Source organism: Canis lupus, chromosome 19 (assembly GCF_003254725.2).
Source record: "Canis lupus dingo isolate Sandy chromosome 19, ASM325472v2, whole genome shotgun sequence".
NCBI classification, from domain to species: Eukaryota; Metazoa; Chordata; class Mammalia; order Carnivora; family Canidae; genus Canis; species Canis lupus.
Window position 1 is genome coordinate 16,394,685 of NC_064261.1, and position 20,252 is coordinate 16,414,936.

Consider the following 20,252-nt stretch of genomic DNA (forward strand, 5'->3'; position numbering starts at 1 on the left):
TCCTAAACCCATTGCCAAGGTTATATCTCCTTCCTTTCTTACACATTCTGTACTGTAACCATTGTAGGGAGGGGAAAACTTTATTGTCTTAGGTTCTTAGCTGACCTCCTTAACAAAAAAGGCAGATTAACAAGACAAAAACAGTTTATTAATGTGTGTGATGCAAGTCACACAGAGAAATCTTGAAAAAAGTAACTCAAAGTGGCATTTAGAACTCCGGCTTATATAACCATCTTCAACAAAGAATAATAAACATAGATAATAACAGCAGAAAATAAAGTTTCATGCTTCCAAGAGCAGCAAACTGTGGGAAGGTAAATATATGGTGGCAGGAGTAATGGAGTAAGATTTGTTTGCAGATTCTTCTGGTACCTCTGTGCTGCTGAAAGCAGTAAAAAAAGAATTTACCTTCTGCTGTCAGGCAGAAAGGGAGATGATAGAGATTTTCCCACATTTGCTGCTTCATAATTGTCTTCAGCTCAAAAATTTTTTGTGTCAGAGGCATAAATATAAACAGTATCATTTGCTCCCAAGTAGAAAGAGAAAAACCTAGGACATTCTCTAGGCATCACAGATATTGGTCTCATTGGATGTAATTTTTGCATCTACTGGAAGCCCTTTACTACATTGCTAAGGCTGTATCAAGCCAGTTGCACAGATGTGGCCCTTGTTGTTCAAATGCTTACAACCTGAAACTTTAATTCATAGTCCTATCTTAGGATCTGCTGAGATCAAAAGTTTTGCCTGCCTCTTCTCTACTCAGGAAACCATTAATTAACACCTCTTCACAAACAAAGCTCACTCTGACTTTCCTTCTGCTTCATTTTTTCTTTTGTCTTATGATCCTCCTGACATAAACAGGTAGGATCAAAAGCTGCACGAGTTAGTTATCTTCCATAACCACCCTTAAGTCTACTCTGGTATTTATGTCTCTGCCTACCAGACAAGAGTTTCCTTTCTACTTCACCCAAGAGTGTATTCTATTGTGTATTAGAGCTACAAGGATGCAAGCTGACACTCTGGATAGGATGCTAAACAATGTCAGGGAAACACTAAAAAGCATCCTATTGAGAAAATCATCTACTTACTAAAGATTAGAAGCACATATGCAAGCCAAACATGCCCAAGTAGGAAGGAGATACATTAAAAAGGGAGGTCAGAGGGTATAGGGGTGAGTGACTAAAGGAAATAAATAAATAGAAATCAAGTGACTCAGAGCCAATGAATTACCTAAAGCCAATGAAAATAAAACAGCACACATGAAGTCTGGTGATTATGTAAAAGTTGGAAAGTTATGTGTAAGTCTAGAACTTCTTTAATTCAAATCCTATTCAGTTCTTCTGAAAATAATCTTTTATTTTCAAATCTTCGACTTTGAGCATAGTTGGCTCCTTTTCATTCATTTATAGAACAGACATTTATATGAACACTGTACTTTTCAATGATGACTAATCTAAGAAAAGTAAAAGGGGCCACTAGCTTAGCAGTGGCTGCCAGATGGCAGCTGGGACACAAACACCCCCAGGCATCACAAGGAAGTAAAAAGAATAGTTTATTGCAGGTGATAACACCACTTAAAGCAATGCAAATCATGACTAACAGATTTGAGAATAGTGTGGATGCTTGCTTAGCATTAACTGAGACCTAAATAAAATCAACTCTGAGTCATCAGGGGAAATTAATGACACTTAAATCTATTCTTCTAAAATGAAGAGACTAAGGCATTCCCAGATTGTAGCTAATGCTTTTGTGCCCCAGAAAAATTAGCTTGTAATCCTCTGAAAAGGCTATGAATAACTCAAATGAATATAGTCTTAGTTCAATTTAGAATTAAATTTCCATATACAGTTCTGCTGGCATCTGTGCTATGCTGGCCTTTAGACAGTGCCTTATTTAATTTACTCATCTATCTATCTATCTATCTATCATCTATCATCTATCATCTATCATCTATCTCTATCATGTCTTTATTTAATGGATATAATAGCATGCTTCCATGTTTCTGGTTGTGGGTTAATTTCTACCAATGAGATGGTCTTATATGTAATTTGAAAGATAAAATATAGAACTCAATTTTCCTTTGCCAGAGTTGAAAGCCACAAAGGCCCTAGCAGATAGGATTTCTTACAAGGGCCATTCCCCTACCATTCACCCACATTGGGGGTGTGGTGGCAGATGAGACACCATTTTTTGCATTTTCCTGACCTCTAGTGGCAGCAACTTCATTACTTTCTGGATAACATTTGCATCTGTGACCAAAACCAGTAATAGGTACCTCACATTTGCTTCCGTGGTCCTTCCAACAGTACTGTATGCACCCAACTCCCTGTATTCAGTCAATTTCATTTGAAATAACTGGAAGGGTTCTATTCTAAATGAACCAGTCCCATACTCCACTCCTATGGTTAAAATCTTAGAACATTTTCTCACAATAGTATAAAACCACATTTTATTTACCCATCCATCAGCGGATAAGTATTTGAATTGTTTTAATTTTTTGGCTATTATGAATAACGGTTCTATAAACATTCATGTACAAGTATGGTTCTATAAACATTCATGGCATTTTTTCAGTTCTCTTGGATATATACCTCAGAGTGGAACTACTAAATCATATGGTAACTATACGCTTAATCATTTGAACAATTTCCAGATGATTTTCCAAGGCACCATTTTATATTGACACTACCGGTGAGCGACGGGTCCAGTATTTCCACATTCTTGTCAATGCTTCTTACTATCTGTATTTTTTACTATAGCACCCTAATGGATGTGAAAGTATATGATAACGGTATTCTGACTCGCATTCTTTTAATAGCTAATTATGTCGAGCTTCATTTTATGAATTTTTTAATCATTATATGTCTTTTGGCCCTTTTTAAATTTATCTTTCCTATTAGGCTATTTCTTTTTATTATTAGGTTGTAAGAATGCTTTGTATATTATAGACCCAAGTGCCTTATCAGATAGATAATTTGCAAAATTATCACAGCTAAGAAACTGCCTAATCTAAGGCTACAGAAATTTATGCCCATATTTTCCTCTAAGGATTTTGTACTTTTAGGTCTTACATTTAGGCTTTTCATCCATTTCAAAATGATTTTTGTTTTGTTTTGTAGATGGTGTGAGCATTATTCCTTTAACAGTGGATACCGTTTGTTGAAAAGACGTTCTTGTTCCATTTATCTGTCTGGATACCTCTATACAAATTTAACTGACTGTAAGTGTATAGGTTGCCTTCTGGATTTTCAGAGGTTTGTGGTTTTTTTTTTTTTTTTTTTTCCTGTCGATCTATATGTCTATCTTAATTCTATTATCATACTGTCTAGATTATTGTAATTTCATTTGTAAGTTTTGAAATTGTGAACTGAGTTCTCCAAATTTGTTCTTTTTAAAGTTTTTTTTTTCTATTCTCAGTCTCTTGAACCTGCATATGAATGTTAGAGTTAGCTTGTCAATTTCTATAAAGAAGTCAGATGAGATTTGATAGAGACTGTGTGGAATCTGTAGGTCAATTTGATGAGTATTGCCATCTTATTTTTCTTTTTAAATTTTATTCCTTTATTCATGAGAGACTCACACAAAGAGGCAAAGACATAAGCAGAGGGACATGTAGGCTCCCTGTGGGAAGCCCGATGCAGGACTCCATCCCAGGACCCTGGGATCACACCCTGGGCCAAAGGCAGACGCTCAACCATTGAGCCACCCAGGCATCCCAGGAGTATTTCCACCTTAGTATTAAGTGTTCAAATCCATGAATGTGGGGTGTCTTTTGATTTATTTAGGTTACTTTCACTATCATTTGATAGAAGTTTTTTTTGTTTGTTTTGTTTTAGATTTCAGAATATACATTTTGAACTTATTTTTCAAAATTTATTCCTAAACATTTTTGACAGTATTGGAAATAGAATTGCTTTCTTAACATTAACTTTGGTTTGTTTATTGTTACTGAGTAGAAATATAATTGATTTTGTACACTGACCATATATTCTGGTAACCTTTCTAATTTCATTATAAGTAATAGTTTTTTAAATGTATTTCTTAGAATTTTTTAAATGTACAAGATCATATCACTTGCAAATAAAGAAAGTTTTTCTTCTACTTTTCTAATCTGGGTGCCTTTTATTTCATTTTTTTGCTGAACTATCCTGACTAGAATCTCCATTACATTGTGCTATAGAAGTTGTGAGATAAACTTGTTCCTTGTCTTGGAGAACAAAACAATCTTTCACCATTTAGTTTGATATTACCTGTGGGTTTTAGTCAATTCGATTTATCAGGTGAGAAAGTTCCCTTATGGAATAACAATTTGTTAATTTTTTTTTTCATGAAGGGTGTTGAATTTTTCAAATGCTTTTTTTGGTGCCTATTGAGATAATTGTGTGATTTTTGTCTTTTATTCTATTATGTGGTATATTACATTAATTGGTTTTCAAGATATTCAGTTAACCAATAAAAACAAGACTCATTTGATCATAGTGTTATACCTATATATACTTATGTTTCTGCATTTTGTTGAGGATTTTTGTGTCAATATTTATAAGAGACAGTGGTCTGCAATTTTCTTTTCTTGGGATGCCATTATCTGGCTTTGGTATCAAGGTTAATACTGACCTCATGGAACTAATTTTTTCCTCTTCTTCTATTTTTGTAAGAGTTTGTAAAGATTGGTTAGATTGTTATTCTACAATTAAATTATTTTCTAGTAATTAACTTCTTTAATCAATTCAGAAGTTGGTTGGATAGAATGAGGCAGCAAAATAAACTGATTTTTTTTTTTACACTAACAGCTAACGAAGATTTTGTTTACACTAAAACCTAAGCAATTGGACCAGTATTTATGAAGTAATGATCTTAAATCACTAAATTGGAATATTATTCTTTAATAATACTAAATTTATAGATTAATCAATCAAAAATTGCTTAGCTAACCCTACTTTCTTTTTTGTCTAGATTGTCTAGGTTGTGGAGTCATTCCATGAAGAATCTTCATAGACTTCCTGGCTGCGATAGTAGTATTGTTGTAGAGGCAATGTCTGTGTAATATTGTGTTTCTCAATCTTATTTAGTATCTCAATCTTATTTAGCTATGTAATTAATATAATTCTATCTTATATCCTATTTCATGTCAACTCTAGGATTTTCTCAGTCTTTTATTCCTACATCTGCATCTTCACGGATAACACATTTGACATTTTTTTAAAATTTTTTATTTATTTATGATAGTCACAGAGAGAGAGAGAGAGGCAGAGACACAGGCAGAGGGAGAAGCAGGCTCCATGCACCGGGAGCCCGACGTGGGATTCGATCCCGGGTCTCCAGGATCGCTCCCTGGGCCAAAGGCAGGCGCCAAACCACTGCGCCACCCAGGGATCCCCACACATTTGACATTTATGGAGCAAACGATGAACAATACATTTGTCAAAACCCATAGAACTATACAACACAAAGAGTGAATTCTAATGTAAACTTTGGATGTCAGTAATAAAATATCAATATTGGCTCATAGATTGTAACAAACATTCTATATTAATTGACTAAGATGTCACTAATACATTATAATGGAGGAAAGGGAGTATTTGAGACCTTTTTATACTTTCTGCTCAATTTTTCTGTAAACCCAAAACTTACTTTAAAAAACATGCATTGATTTTTAAATTAAAAAATTCCTACAGTTTGTCACCCAGGCATACATTTCATTAAGCTGTCCATTAGAAAAAACAGCTCAACTAAAAATGCATACTTACAAGTCAGAGGTCCTAGTTTTGTAACACTGAAGTAGAAATATATAATTTTTAAACTTTATTTTAATATAATTTAGGTTAACCAAAGAGTTATATTTGTATGGAATACAAATAGTTCTTAAATATCCTACACCTAGATCCCCTTCATATTGACATCTTACAATATGATGGCATGCTTATCAAAAGGAAGAGGTTATTGGTACAACACTATTAAATAAGCTATATATTTTATTTGGATTTCACTAGCTTTGTTTTCCTAATGTCCTTTTCTGGTCCAGGATACCATATTACATTTAGTTTCCATATTTCTTTGTCTACTCCAGTCTTGATAGTTTTACTATGCTTTGTTGGTTTCCATGACCTTGACACTTTTGAAGAATACTGTTTTAACATTTCATAAAATGTTTCTCACTTTAGGTTCATGTGGTAGCTTCTTATAATTAGAACGGGGTTATGTTCTTTTTGGTTTTGTTTGTTATAGGTTTTTTGTTTTGTTTTTGTTTTTGTTCTTGCAAAACTTCTAGAGAACAAGTGCCCCCCTGCTCACTCAATGATATCGAGGAGTACATGAAATTAACATGACTTATTACTGGTGATATTAATTTTGTTCATTTGGTTAAGGAGATATATTCAGGTTTCTCTACTATAAAATTATTTTCCACTTTCTGTGCTCTATTCATTAGAAATTAGCATTAGTCCAGCCCACATTCAAAAAGCAGATGAATTAAGTATAGAGTAAATTTTAAAACAATGTTTTAAACACCTGTTCTCTCTATAGCTTCTGAATGGTGTCTTACTTGACCGACCATGTATAGCATGCTCATTGTATATGAGTTTTGCCACTGAAGGGTGAGGCCTAGCTGTGAGGGGGTCACAGTATATCTCACATTTGCCTTGATAGTTAAAGTTTGGTGTCATTTCCACAGCCATTTTGCATGGTGTGATAATAGAGATAATGGGCAGAGAGTGAGCTTTTCTTACTTTTCTAGATAAAAGTGTTGGTTCATTCTGGTCATTCTAATTTTTTTAATATTTTGGTATTCATCAAATTTTCTTCAATATGCATGAGTGACTTTCATAACAACAAATAGGGATATAATATAAAAATAAACAAAACAATGGGTTTATGCAAGTAATCTATACTAATGGATTTGAAGCCTGAAATAGAATAGACAAAAAGCATCAATCTTAAACATTTTTTCTATGACTAAAAATATGGACTGGTTTTGGTAGTGTTGTTTCTCTGATGCTCTTTGCTGAACGTTTTACATTCTGTCCAGTTGTCTAGGTTTGTTCTCACTGCTGCCACTTATAGGAGGGTGAAGGATTAGTGGATGCCAATTATAAAATAAAGAATACAAATTTCCAAAGGAAATGAAAACTTGTGAAGTGGATGGAACCTAGATTATGTTGCTTTTTACCTAATAAATGTGTCTTGAATTCAGCCTCTTTTCATCATCATGTTCTATGCCACAGAATTATTTCAAACCATTGTTGCCTGCCACTTTGCAATAGTCTAGTGGGTTCTGTCATTACTTACTGCTGAGTTAGGACACAATTACAAATTGTGGTGAGGTTTAACTCTAAATTCTAACATCTAATGTCACTTCCTATGGTGGGTTGAATGGTAGATCCTCCAAAAGATATGGCTATATACCAAGACCCATGAATGTAACATTATTTAGAAAAAAAGATCCTTTGCAAATGTAATTAAGGATCATGGGATGAGATAATCCTGGGCTATCCAGGTGGGCCCTAAAGCCAATGATACATATCCTTATAAGAGAAACATAGAATTGAGAATACAGAGAAGAAGAAAAGGCCATGCAAAGATGGAGGCAGAGATTGGAATTACACAGCTATGAGTAAAGAATGCTTGGAGCTACCACAACCTAGAAGAAGATAAAAAGGATTCTCTCTCAGACAGAGTCTTCAGAGGGAGTGTGCCCCTGAAAACATTTTGATTTCAGACTTCTGCCCTGTAGAATTGTGAAAAAATAAATTTCTGTTCTTGTAAACCACAAGTATAAGATAATTTGTTATAACAGTTGTAGGAAGTGGATATACTTTCAATTTATAAGTTCTTGTTAGATCCCTGTGATCTAAAACTGCTTTTCAAACTTGGAAACTCATAAGTTCTTAAGAATATTTCTATAGGCTCCTGAAGTCTAAGGACCCTATTTTGAGAAATGTTTCAAATTCTTGTCACCATTTGTTTTTGTATTCAATGAGTATTGCCTATGTACCAGACATTGTGTAGTCCTAGAGAGTACATCAGAAACAAGACTGATAGAATCTCTACTCTTTTCAAGGTTATATATTCATAAATGGAATGCATAAGATAATTGTAGATAGTCATAAAGACTAAAATTAAAGCATAAGCTGATCGGATGGGATAAAGTATAAACAGAGTTCCAGAAACTTCTACTTTCAAATGAGTGATCAAAAGTCATTGAGGAGGGGCACCTGGGCAGCTCAGTGGTTGAGCCCGGAGTCCTGGGATCCAGTCCGGCATCAGGCTCCCACAGGGACCCTGCTTCTCCCTCTACCTATGTCTTTGCCTCTCCATCTCTCATGAATAAATAAATAAAATCTTTTTTTTTTAAGTCATTGAGGAGATGAAATGGATAAAATTAAGCAGCCACGTAAGCAAAGTGAGAAGACAGCATTCTAGATAGAGAGTGGTGGGAGATTAGAAGAGAAAGGTATTTGGAGCCAGATTCTGGAAAGCCTTGTAGGCACTGTTGAAGTGTATAGACATGAGTCTAGGAACAAGGCACAATCATCAGTGAGTTTTAAGCTGGAGAGTAAAATGAGGTGATTTCCTTTATAAAAAAAAAAAAAATCACTCAGCTACTCTACAGTAAATTGATGTGAACTCCTCAATCAGAGCATCAAGTCGGAAGCAGGAAAGTGAATTGGAATCTCAGAGTAGAGATGAGTGGAGGTGGAAAGAAGTGGAACAATGAGTGTCATATTTTGAAGGTACAATTAATAGAACCCTTCATTGGACTGGATGTAAAAAGTGGGGGAAAGAGAAATTGGCCTTACAAATCTGGATGAATAAGGTAGAAAAGAGGGAAGAACGGATTTGAGATGGAAGAAATTAAGAGTTCTGGTTTGGACACAGTAAATTTGAAATACTTTAGACATTTAAGTAAAAATGATATGTTGACATTTGGATATCCAAATTAGTTGAAGTTCACTGGAGAGGTCAGGACTACTGGGAGTCATTAGCATAAAGATGATGGTTAAAAACATGAAATTGGATTAAATTAACTTCAGAAAAAAACAAACAAGAATAAGCAAAGAGAAGGGAACAGAAGAGAGAAGGGGAGGGTAGAGAGAGGGGAGAGGAAAGTAGAAGAGACAAGATGATGAGCCCTAAGGAATACTCACATTTAAATATTTTATTTATTTATTATTTATTTATTTATTATAGCCACAGACCAAGAGAGAGGCAGAGACACACACAGAGAGAGAAGCAGGCTCCATGCACCAGGAGCCCGATGTGGGATTTGATCCCGGGTCTCCAGGATTGTGCCCTGGGCCAAAGGCAGGCGCCAAACCGCTGCGCCACCCAGGGATCCCAGAATACTCACATTTAAATTCTTGCAGATTAGGGGCAGCCCTGGTGGCTCAGCGGTTTAGCGCCACCTTCAGCCCAGGGCATGAACCTGGAGACCTTAGATCGAGTCCCAGGTCAGGCTCCCTGCATGGAGCCTGTTTCTCCCCCTGCCTGTGTCTCTGCCTGTCTCTCTCTCTGTGTCTTTCATGAAAATAAATAAAATTAAAAAATAAATTCTTGCAGATTAGGAGGCCCTTTAGTGTAAGAGAAATCCTGTATAATATAGTATCAGAAAACACAGAAACAAAGAGAAGGAAGTGTTTTGCTATGGAGTGAGTTTTCAACTCTACTGTATGCTGTTGGAAGTGTGTATAATGTGAAGAAAAAAAGAGTTGATTAGATAATGTAAAGGTAATCGTGATCTTCACAAAAGTAGTCATAGTAGAATCGTGAGTATGGGAAATCAACTGGAATGTATTTAGAATAGAATGACAAGTGATAAAATGGAGGCGGGAACTGGATATTATCATCAGAGTTGTGTGTGTGTGTGTGTGTGTGTGTGTGTGTTTTCCCCTGGAATGGAAACAGAGAGCAGGATATGTAGAGGGATATACAGGACCATGTGTGGGCTTTTATAAGATAAGAGACAACAAATCTTATTTGTGTACGGATAGAAATAAAATGAAAGGAAGAAATTGATGAATCCTGATTCTGGGAAAAAAGTGTTACTTGCAACAGGGAAGTCCGTGGGGAGCAAGACAGGATGATATTCCAGGCACACAAAAAGGATTTAGCCCATGATAATTGTAGGAAAATCTCCTCAATTCTATCAAAAGGGAAGGAAAAAGTTATAAGATAGAAATAGGCTGCTAGCAATTGTGTCAGCATTTTAAGTGGTCATTAAGTGAGCTAGAATACCTTGTATTAATTTTAGACAATCATCTAAGTGTAAAAATTTAAGTTTTTTTTTTGAGATTTATTCATTTATTTGAGAGAGACAGAGAGAGAGTCAAAATGATTCTGTGATGAGCAATGGGGCTCCATCCCAGAACTTTGAGCTGAAACTGAGTTGGACACTCAACTGATTGAGCCACCAGGTGCCCCTAAAAAAATAATTTTTAAAAACCTCTTTACAATCATGAACACCTGAGAATGTATCAGCACAGTTAGTTTAATAAATACTAGTCTACAAAATGAGGCTCAGATTTATAATCTTAACTTTGAATACATGAGTCCAGTTTGCTAAATATGCATGTAACTCACTTTTTCTTTTGTCTTTAGAAGGAAAACCTCGCCTCAATTATAAAGCTTTTGTGAACATTGTAATATTTTTTAGCCAAAGTCTAAATTGGGACAGAGGTTACTTGAAGTACATACCTCTTTAATTTTCTTTGTCTTTTTGGACAGTGGGAATTAACAGTTCCGTACTACAGATTTTTTCTTCATTTATACAAACTAGCAGGTTGTTAGTAATTCAGTTTATTGCTTTATCATTCATAATTTTGAACTATCCTTTACTGACCTGGAAAGATTTAGTCTTCCCACACATGCTTGTAGAAATGTTTTGTCTACACGGAATGTCATGTTAGGCTCAGCTTTCTATTCTCATTCTTAGCACAGTAATTCATTTCATCAAATGTTGAAAGGTTGAGGGGAAATTGAAGATATATATATATAATATATATATTATATATTATATATACATTAGAAGCCTATTTATATATAAGATATATATAAAGATACATATATATATTAGAAGTCTATTTATATAGAAGATATATATATATATATGAAGTCTATATATATTAGAAGTCTATTTTCAACTTTTCACACATAATGTGTTAATAATGCAATTTGGAAGAAAGAACATATTTTTAGCTTACAGGGGGTCTGAACCAAAGTTCACTGAAGAGGTAAAAATCCTACCTGACCATAATGATAAACAATGTCAACCATTTTCAGTTAAGAATAAAGTAAAGAACCAGCCAAAGAGAGAAACCAGTATGATTAAAAGAATATATGTCATCCCTGAGTTTGATGACAGTATAGCATTAATGAAAGAGTATAAAATTAATTTGTAAATGTAAATTCCTACCTAGTTAGAAAGTGATCTAGCTTCGAAAGATAGTTCAAAACTTGACAGTGTAAGTCTGAAATTAATAGATACTCACTTATATTTTTTAAGATGAGAGGTGGATGGTGTAACATGATTAGACAGACTCATGCTTTTTTAAGACAGATGTGGCAGCTATGTGTCTGGAGACAAAGTTGAAAGGCTGTGAGCAGTAACTGCTGTCAAATTGCTCTGAAAGTGGAGGTTAAAGGAGGCACATATCCATAGCCAATGTCTATTATGTTTCCATTAGATTCCTTTTAAAGTTAAACAATTTAAACAAATTTAAAAAGTCCCAAATAAAACAAGTTCAGAAATTTTATTGACTCATTAAACATCCACTAAATGAGGAAAACAGTGACTTACTTTGTGTGGAGACTTTCCCAAAAGCTTGCCAAAGTGGAAATCTGCAAAATATTCTGATTATTTTTCAAAAGCCCCAAATTTGTTACAGCTAGGATAAGTCCTAATTACATCAGCTAAATATTTTATAGTGCCCAAAACATTGTTTTGAATACTTTCTAACCTATCTGACTTATTTTTATGGAAAAGATGATTATTTTATTTCTTTATTTATTAATGGATTAGGATACTTATCCACTTAAGTGTTTGTTGTGTTGTTGTCTTTTCTTCTAAATGACCTTAACTTATCACATGTCTATATTTATCTGCTTAAAATGAATATGGCAATATAGGGTAAAGTAAGATCTACTTACAAGATATGATGGTGTCAGATTTATTAGAATGTAGAATGTGACATTGTACATAACTCTACCTAACTTTCCTTAACCAGGAGATTCTTCATTCTCAGAGTAAAAGTCCAAATATGAAGATTTTAAAGTAAACATGAGCTTTTCTTCTTACTCTTTTAGGAGAGGGTATTGTTTGATTTCACACACATAATTTTAAAATGGCTTAAAGGGAAATAAAAATGGGACTTATGCTATGTTATTGATGATTTATAAATAATTTTTAAAATGACTAAAACATCTACATTTTTAATGCATCATGATTACAAATACTTAGAAATAATAAAGTATAATGAATGTGACTTTACTATAAAATTTTTACTAAATAGGGTTCAGCTTTAATCACAAGTGATAATCCCAGTATAATCCATGACACTGGTCGTTTATTGTTTTCTACTCTCAGGAGGAATGAAATAAAACTTTTTACATTCATGGTAACTAGCTCAGCTTTTTACTGAAGGTAGGAGAGAAAAGAAAGATAATATAACTCTTAGGATTTCAGGGAAAAAAAGATATGAAGGCAAAACACATTTTTAGGGTCACTACATAAATGATCAATGTTTAAATTCACCCAAAAGATGTAACAACTTTACTTGCACTTGTCTCTGATAAACTAGCCTCAAATTACACAAATTACAAAGGGGATAGAACTTCTGGGAAGTTTAAGCAAATCTATTAATATAGCAGAAGAGTTCAGCATTCTTCTATTAATCACTGAAGAGACAAATAGCAACCCCCTTCCAAACTGAAGATATGAGTTGAATAATAAAAATGAAACATTTATTCTAATGGAGACACACAGATTTCTGTGCTCTCAATTTACAGTATACACATTTACCTTGAGTGCAAAAGGTACATTCACAAAACCAATCATTTCACTAAGCCATGAATAAGGTAAAAATAAATATCAAAGTGTAGATATCATCTAGATCATGTTCTTTCAGGATGACACAATTCAGTTAAAAATGTAAAAGAACAACAATAACGCAAGACGAATAAATAAATCCCCAAATATTCGAAAGAATTTTAAAACCCATTTAAACATTTAATAGTGAAATAAGTTGGCATAATGTAAATTTAAAATAAATAACTTAAAACTAACTAAAAATAATTATATTGTACATCAAATCCTTGGGAAACTGCAGAAACAATTTTTTGAAAGAAATGTATAACCTTAAATCTTAAACTAGAAAAGAAAAACAATTGAAAAAGAATAAACTTATATAAACAGAACACTGAATAAATCTCAAATTAGAAGAAGCAATGGGAGCGGATCAAAGAATTAGAAACATTTGCACACATTTATCACATGTACCAAGGCAAGGCTGTCTATAATAACAACAGCTGAAAAAAGCACAAATGCTAATCAGTAAAAGAATATGCACATATACTATGTGGCAGTCACATTAGAATATTAAACAACAGCAAAAATGAATAAAGAAATCTACATTCAAGAAATTGTATATCTCTTGGTATTTAACTTGTCACAAAAGATGAGTTGGAAGGTGTCTGAAAGAAAGAAAAAAAAAAGTCCCAAAGACAATATATGGTGTAAACTACTATAAAATTTAAAAAGAAGCATTGTATTTTTAAATTAAACTTTTTATTTTGAGATAATTGTAGATTCACATACAAATGTAAGAAATAATACAAAGGAGTCTTGTGTACTCTTTATGCAGTTACTCCCATTAGCAACATCTTGCAGAACTGGTTTTGTGGTACAATATCACACCCAGGATTTTAACATTGACTCAAACTACCAATCTCATTCAGATTTTCCAAGATCACCTTGTATTTATTTTTCTGGGTATACTGAGTTCTATGCAATTCTATCACAAGTGTAGGTTTGTGGATCAAGAACTCAGCCCCATAGAGCAATTCCATCTTAAGGATCCCTCAGATTGCCTTTTAATAACCACGCTTCTCTAACCTTATCCCTAACCTCTGGTAACTATGGATCTGTTTTACATTTCTATAAATCTGTTATTTCAAGAATCTTACATAAAGGAAATATTACAGTATGTGATGTTTTGGGACTGAATTTTTCTCTCATTATATCTCACTGTTGATTGACTTATGTCGTTGCCTGTATCCATCATTTTTCCATTTTATTCCTGAGGACAATTGCATGGTATGGACGTACAACAGCCTGTTTCACCATTCACCCACGGAAGGCCATCTGGGCTGTTTTCAGATTTCAGCTATTATGAATAAAGCTGCTATTCGTCATGTACAGGGTTTTGTTTGTTTGTTTGAATGAATGAACGTAAGTTTCCATTTCCCTGGGATAAATGCCTGACTATTCAATAGCTGAGTTATATGTAATTAAGTGTTTAATGTTACAAGAAGATGTCAAACTGCTTTCCTATGTCAGTATACAATTTTACATTCTCACCAGCTTCTTTGCATCCTTGTCAGTATTTGTTATTGTCATTATTTCTTTTTGTAGCCAGATTGATAAATGGGTGAAGATATCTCATTGTGGTTTTAACTTGCATTTTCCTAATGGCTAATGATGTTGAAAATCTCTTCATATGCCAAATATTCTGTCCTATTTTTTCTAAAAGTTGTATAATTTTATTTATTATACTTAAGTCTATTACCCATTTTGAGCTCATTTTTTATAAAGTGTGAGGGTTAGGTCATGGGTTGTTTTCATTTGTTTGTTGATGGATATACAAGTGTTTCTGCATCATTTGTTGGAAAAGCCCAAGGATAATGTCAAAGATTGGGTCTCTGGAAAACAGAATCTGAGGAGGAGATTTCTGGATAGAAAGTGAAGGAAGAAGAGAGACTGTATTGGAGTAAAATACACTTTTAAAGCCACCACCAACAACAAAGGCCTCAGCAGCCCCCATAGAGAAGACTGGTATTGGAATGGTCCCATAGGGTTGTCCTACATTAAAGCAAATAGGCTGGACCTATACTCCCCCGCCCCCCCCGAAACCCACACACTGACTGGACACATGCTGCCTCTGAGAAAGGACGTGACCTTGAAAGAGAAAGTTCTCAATCCCAAGACGGAGACTAAAGAAGACTTTGTCAATCACCAACACTCCCAGCACTTGGCTGAATAAGCTCTTTATTCTTGAATAGATGATCTAGGCAGCAAACCTCAGCATTTACTACAAAAAATTCAAAATTCAGAATAATGTTTACTTCTGTGAATGGGGAAGATAGAAAAATGGTACAGTGAAGGAGCCCTTAAAATTAAGCTATTTGTAAGGCTCTAGTGCTTGGTTTGGATAGTAGATTCATAGGGATTTGTTATATTATTAAATAAGTAACTAAAATATGAATAAATAAAAAAATAATAAGGCTTGGAACACCTGGGTGGCTCAGTGGTTGAATGTCTGCCTTTGGCTCAGGTTGTGATCGAGGGGACCTGGGATGGAGTCCCACATCAGGTTCCCCTCAGGGAGCCTGCTTCTCCCTCAGCCTATGTCTCTGCCTTTCTCTCTCTCTGTATCTCTCATGAATAAATAAATAAAATCTTGAAAAAAATAAGATTCTTATATTGAAGCAGTGATGAGAGTTTGACATATATGAAAAATCAATACACAAAATGAACTGTAACTTAGAAAATGAACTTGTGATTCTTCCTTAAAGACAAATGATAGCTTCAGAAGTTGAATTATCCCATTACCCAGCTGAATAGCTTTTCCAATACACCTGCCCTTGGGGTATGCTTTCTACACCTCATGTTTCCTCTTACATTAATATCAAATGAAATTATTTTAACCCATTCCAAAGATCTATACACAGTCTTTGCTATTTACTAACTTGCTGTTCTTATCCTTTGAGAAGCAATGAAGAAACAGACAATGTAATCAGATCTGTGGCTCCTGGAAATTAACCAAACAAAACAATGTAGAATTCGAAAGCCCTGAATTTTAACATTACTTTCTTACTTCTTTAAGAGAGAAATTATGGTTTGACATTATTGTTTCTTAAACATGAACTCTGGGAAAACTTACATGGGGAAATCATGGAAAATTTAAATAACTGAGACTCCTGCAGGCAATTTCCATTTCCAGTCTGATTCGGTGATTTCCATTTGCAGTCAGCTTCACTAGAGCGGAAGCCTGTGAACTGTCATGTGTTTGCTAACAGCGATTCTCTCTGGGAAAAAATCATTTGTTCTCTCTGAATTGTGACTCTTTAGGCAGTGGATTCTGTGAGTGTTTATTCTGTGGTATTTTAATTTTCCTCTTAGCTTGAATTTTCCTTTACTCAAACATGAGGGTAGGATGCTGGTTTCTGTGCAGGAAGAATTTTGACAAAGAACTTGAATCAGTTATTTCCAATTCTACACCTAGACTTGTCTAGAAACCCACATGCTATGTGCTCAAATTTCCGACTTTTCATTCTTTGAAGTCCTTTTATGATTCACAGACATGCTGAGAGTGATTTGAATGTAAAAGAGCATTCAGAGTTATTGTTTCTGCAGTTGCTTTGTTAGTCTGTAAAGTGAATCTCCCTGAACTTTGACTGTAGTGCCAGTCAGGTTCTCCCCATGCATATGTGTGGCACTGCTTGCCCTTCTGCTATATGACATCTGATGGCAACAACCAGAATTTGTACAAGACCTCCATCTTTGAAGTTACCCTGTGCAAAAAATATTGCAGTTTTAAGATTTACATAAATGTTAAATTTATGAAAGTATAGGTTTACAATATTTCCTCAAAGATGAAATTTCTAAATGTTGCTACATATCTTTTTATATACAAATAGTTTGTCACAATTTTTTCCAGTGGTTTGGAGCTTAGAAGAGAAAATGAGATTTTTTTTTAGATTTTATTTATTCGAGAGAAAGAGAGAGAGAGAGAGAGAGAGTCAGAGACACAGGCAGAGGGAGAAGCAGGTTCCATACAGGGAGCCTGATGTGGGACTGGATCCCGGGACTCTAGGATCACGCCCTGGGCTGAAGGCAGGCGCTAAACCACTGAGCCACCTAGGGATCCCCCAGAAAATGAGATTTTTAAATAGGAAATCTGGCATTTCTTATTAAATTCTCATTACAGTACTAGGCAATAGGTGTGATTATTGTCATTGTACAAATGATGACAGGCTGTGAGATGCTAGGTTATTTGAAGGATAAAAGAGACTGATAAGGTTGCTAGTTTAGAACTAATTTCCTAACCATTGCACCTAAATTTTGCCCATTTTTTTCCTGCATGACTCAGATTTTAACAGGCATATCAAACAAACAAACAAACAAATCCCTTACAGTTTGGTTGCATGATAAAATGTTTAGAAAATCTAGGTTAATATATGTTGCTCAAATTTATTTATGGCAATATAGCTCAAAAATTTTAATTGTATAATACAATATGATGTAACCCACCCACCCCCAAAAGATGTAGGATTTCCATTTGTAACTTATAAACATCTCAAGGGAAATATCATTACAAGTTTCAAAATTTTAGAAAGGTGTTGCCTCTAAAGTATATATACTTCTTAATGAAGTGGTCTTTGAAAAGAATCTAGCTCATTTTCAGAAGCAGAGAGTCACAAAATGATTTTTTCCACAAGATATAAAGAAACATTTACTTTGGAGTGACTGCAAGTATGTACTGAGGGTTGAATGTATTTTGTTCTCAATATTTTCTTAAAACCACAGGAAGGGATTAGGTTTTATATATTCTCTCATAACCTCACATCTTTAAAGGAAGACAAAAGTATCAGGGTGTGCTGTGATTTATTCTCAAAGGAATTTCTATTTGCATTTTATAAGTATTTTTATTTTGATATATAGTATTTTCTAGAATATACCAAGAACCCTAGGAAAGACTTCAGAATATGGCAGGGTCTTTGATAAAAGAAAGGCAAATTGTCCCCCATTGTGCTTTCTGCCCTACTGGCCAAAATATATATAATTGGACTTTGCCAGTCACATCTTGTTTTGTTTTGTTTTGTTTTTTTAAACCCTCCAGTCTCTCTATCCTTTACCCTATGCCTGCACACAAACATACATGTATGCATATACTCACAGATGATTCTAATATGCAGACCAGAAGAAATAAAATGTGAATTATGATAATATAGGTAGAATGCTTCAAAATCTCTAGTCTTGGGCATTTGAAAGTAAGCTTCTACATATTTATCATTCTGATATACTTCCTTTGATTAAATCATATTCATCAAACTTCTATTATGTTTCAGAATTTATAATAAAGATAAGGAGGTCAGGTATGGACAAGATAGATAAAGTTCCAATAGATATGGGGTTTAGAGTCAAGTATGGACACTGGCCTGAAAAGTGAAGTGTGAAGTATTAAGGAAGAAGAGGTTCGGTGTACAAAGTCATTAGATTAAAACATGAGGAATTAAACTTGTCAAGTGATGAGGAAGTCTTCCCTAAAGATCTAAGACTTAAACTAACATAAAAGAATAAGTAGGAATAGGGTGAGGATGAAGGAGTGAAAGCAAACCATACAAATACATTCCCCTGCAAAAAAACCAGAACCAATAAATTCTGTAAATAATGCTTGAAATCCAAACGCAAGTCAGAAGATAATACAGCATAAAAATCAAAGATAAAGTGACATGACATAAGACTGAACCTATAGGAACCATAGTGTGGGTAGTTTTGTAGGGATTTTAGATATTTTACGACAATATAAAGCTACTCCATGGTGTTAAGAATGGCAATTATAAGGTTAGATTTCTATTTTCACAAAAATTCCTCTAGTTTCTGGGCCAAGAATGAATCGGAAAGGACAAGAATACACATGGAATGAATGATCAGAAACCTTTACAGTAGTAAGCCTTCGAACTTCACTGATGATGGCATAAGAAGGGATATTAATATTCCAAACATATTTCTCAAGTAGGAAGAACAATTTGATGAATGATTAAACATGGACTATGAGGAAGAATGAAAAATCAAGGATTATTTCCAGGTGTCAAGTTTGACTAGCTGGGAGATGGTGGTCCCTTTTGCAGTGAAAAGGAATACTGGAAAAGAAATATGCCTTCTTGAGATGATGAGTTTGGTTGGTTAATATGTTGAATTTTAAGTAATGACCTATGTCTAATTTAACCAATGCTTATAGGACTAATGAGAAAGTATAGAGGAGACTGGGGCTCCCTCATCTCTCCCAGTGATACTGTGTCTCAGCCCCTCATTCTATAGGGATTATTCAATTTAAGACTATAGTGTCCATCACAGTCTGATCTTTGAAGCATTGTTAATTTTGAACTGGGTTCTATTATTGAGTGTGATGCACAAGCATACATTTGCTTTTCATTCATGAGTGCTGACATTCCCCCCAAAAGTGTCAAAACCTGGTATAACTAAGCAATCCTTCAAGAAAACCCATCATTCCATTTCTCTCAACCCAATATTACTGGCAAACTTGATATCCTAAGCTTAAAACAATCAGACTGAGAATCTTTTTTCTCTTTCACATTTTACTTTTGTCCTTCCTTTTTTTTTTTTTTTTAAACTGCAGGTAGTTTTATTTTCTTTCTGAAAATATCAGATAACTTAGCATCCATATGTACAGATTTAACTTCAACTGAAGCTCTAAGGTCACCAATCAGAATAGTGATGAATAGCTATAGACTGCTTCGAATAACTTGGGGTCCCTCGTTGTCATTTACAAATTCAAACTGAAATGTATGGAATATAAGCAGATTTGTTAAATTTGTCCAGTTTAATCTCATGAAATGCCTCAAGATTAGATTTTAGTTCTTAATAGTTTACCAACTATTTCCTTTAGAGGTAGAAAGCAGTTACTCCTAAAACAAGACTGGAATTAGTGTGCAGTTCTTGGAACAGAAAATTGCAATCCCATCTTTGAAGGATATCTAGTTCCTTATGTCAACCTCTTTAGCTCTTTATGTCAGAGCTTTCTAACCTCATATCTAGAACTTCTGTGGTTAGGGAACAGTAGTTCTTTATGCAAGGTTAATGAAACTCTGATTTTGAAGTTGCAGAGACTCACAGCAAGAAACTTAAGAAGAGAGTAAACAAAATGAATGGTAAGAATTACTAGAGATTGATTAGCTCTTATCTTTGATCTTTTCTTTCCAAAGCTAAGGTATCTTTGACTTTCTTTATCAAATAAAAG

At 34.3% G+C, this 20,252-nt stretch overlaps 1 long non-coding RNA gene across 3 annotated transcripts in view; it reads left to right on the forward strand.

Moving 5' to 3' along the window:
• LOC112642764 (uncharacterized) overlaps nucleotides 1-20,252 on the forward strand; it is an 82,227-nt gene that overhangs the window by 38,524 nt on the left and 23,451 nt on the right. For all 3 annotated transcript variants that reach the window (XR_004806972.2, XR_007404026.1, XR_003125417.3), the window contains exon 3: nucleotides 3,120-3,220. This is a non-coding gene — a long non-coding RNA (uncharacterized LOC112642764). The remainder of the gene's footprint in view (nucleotides 1-3,119; nucleotides 3,221-20,252) is intronic.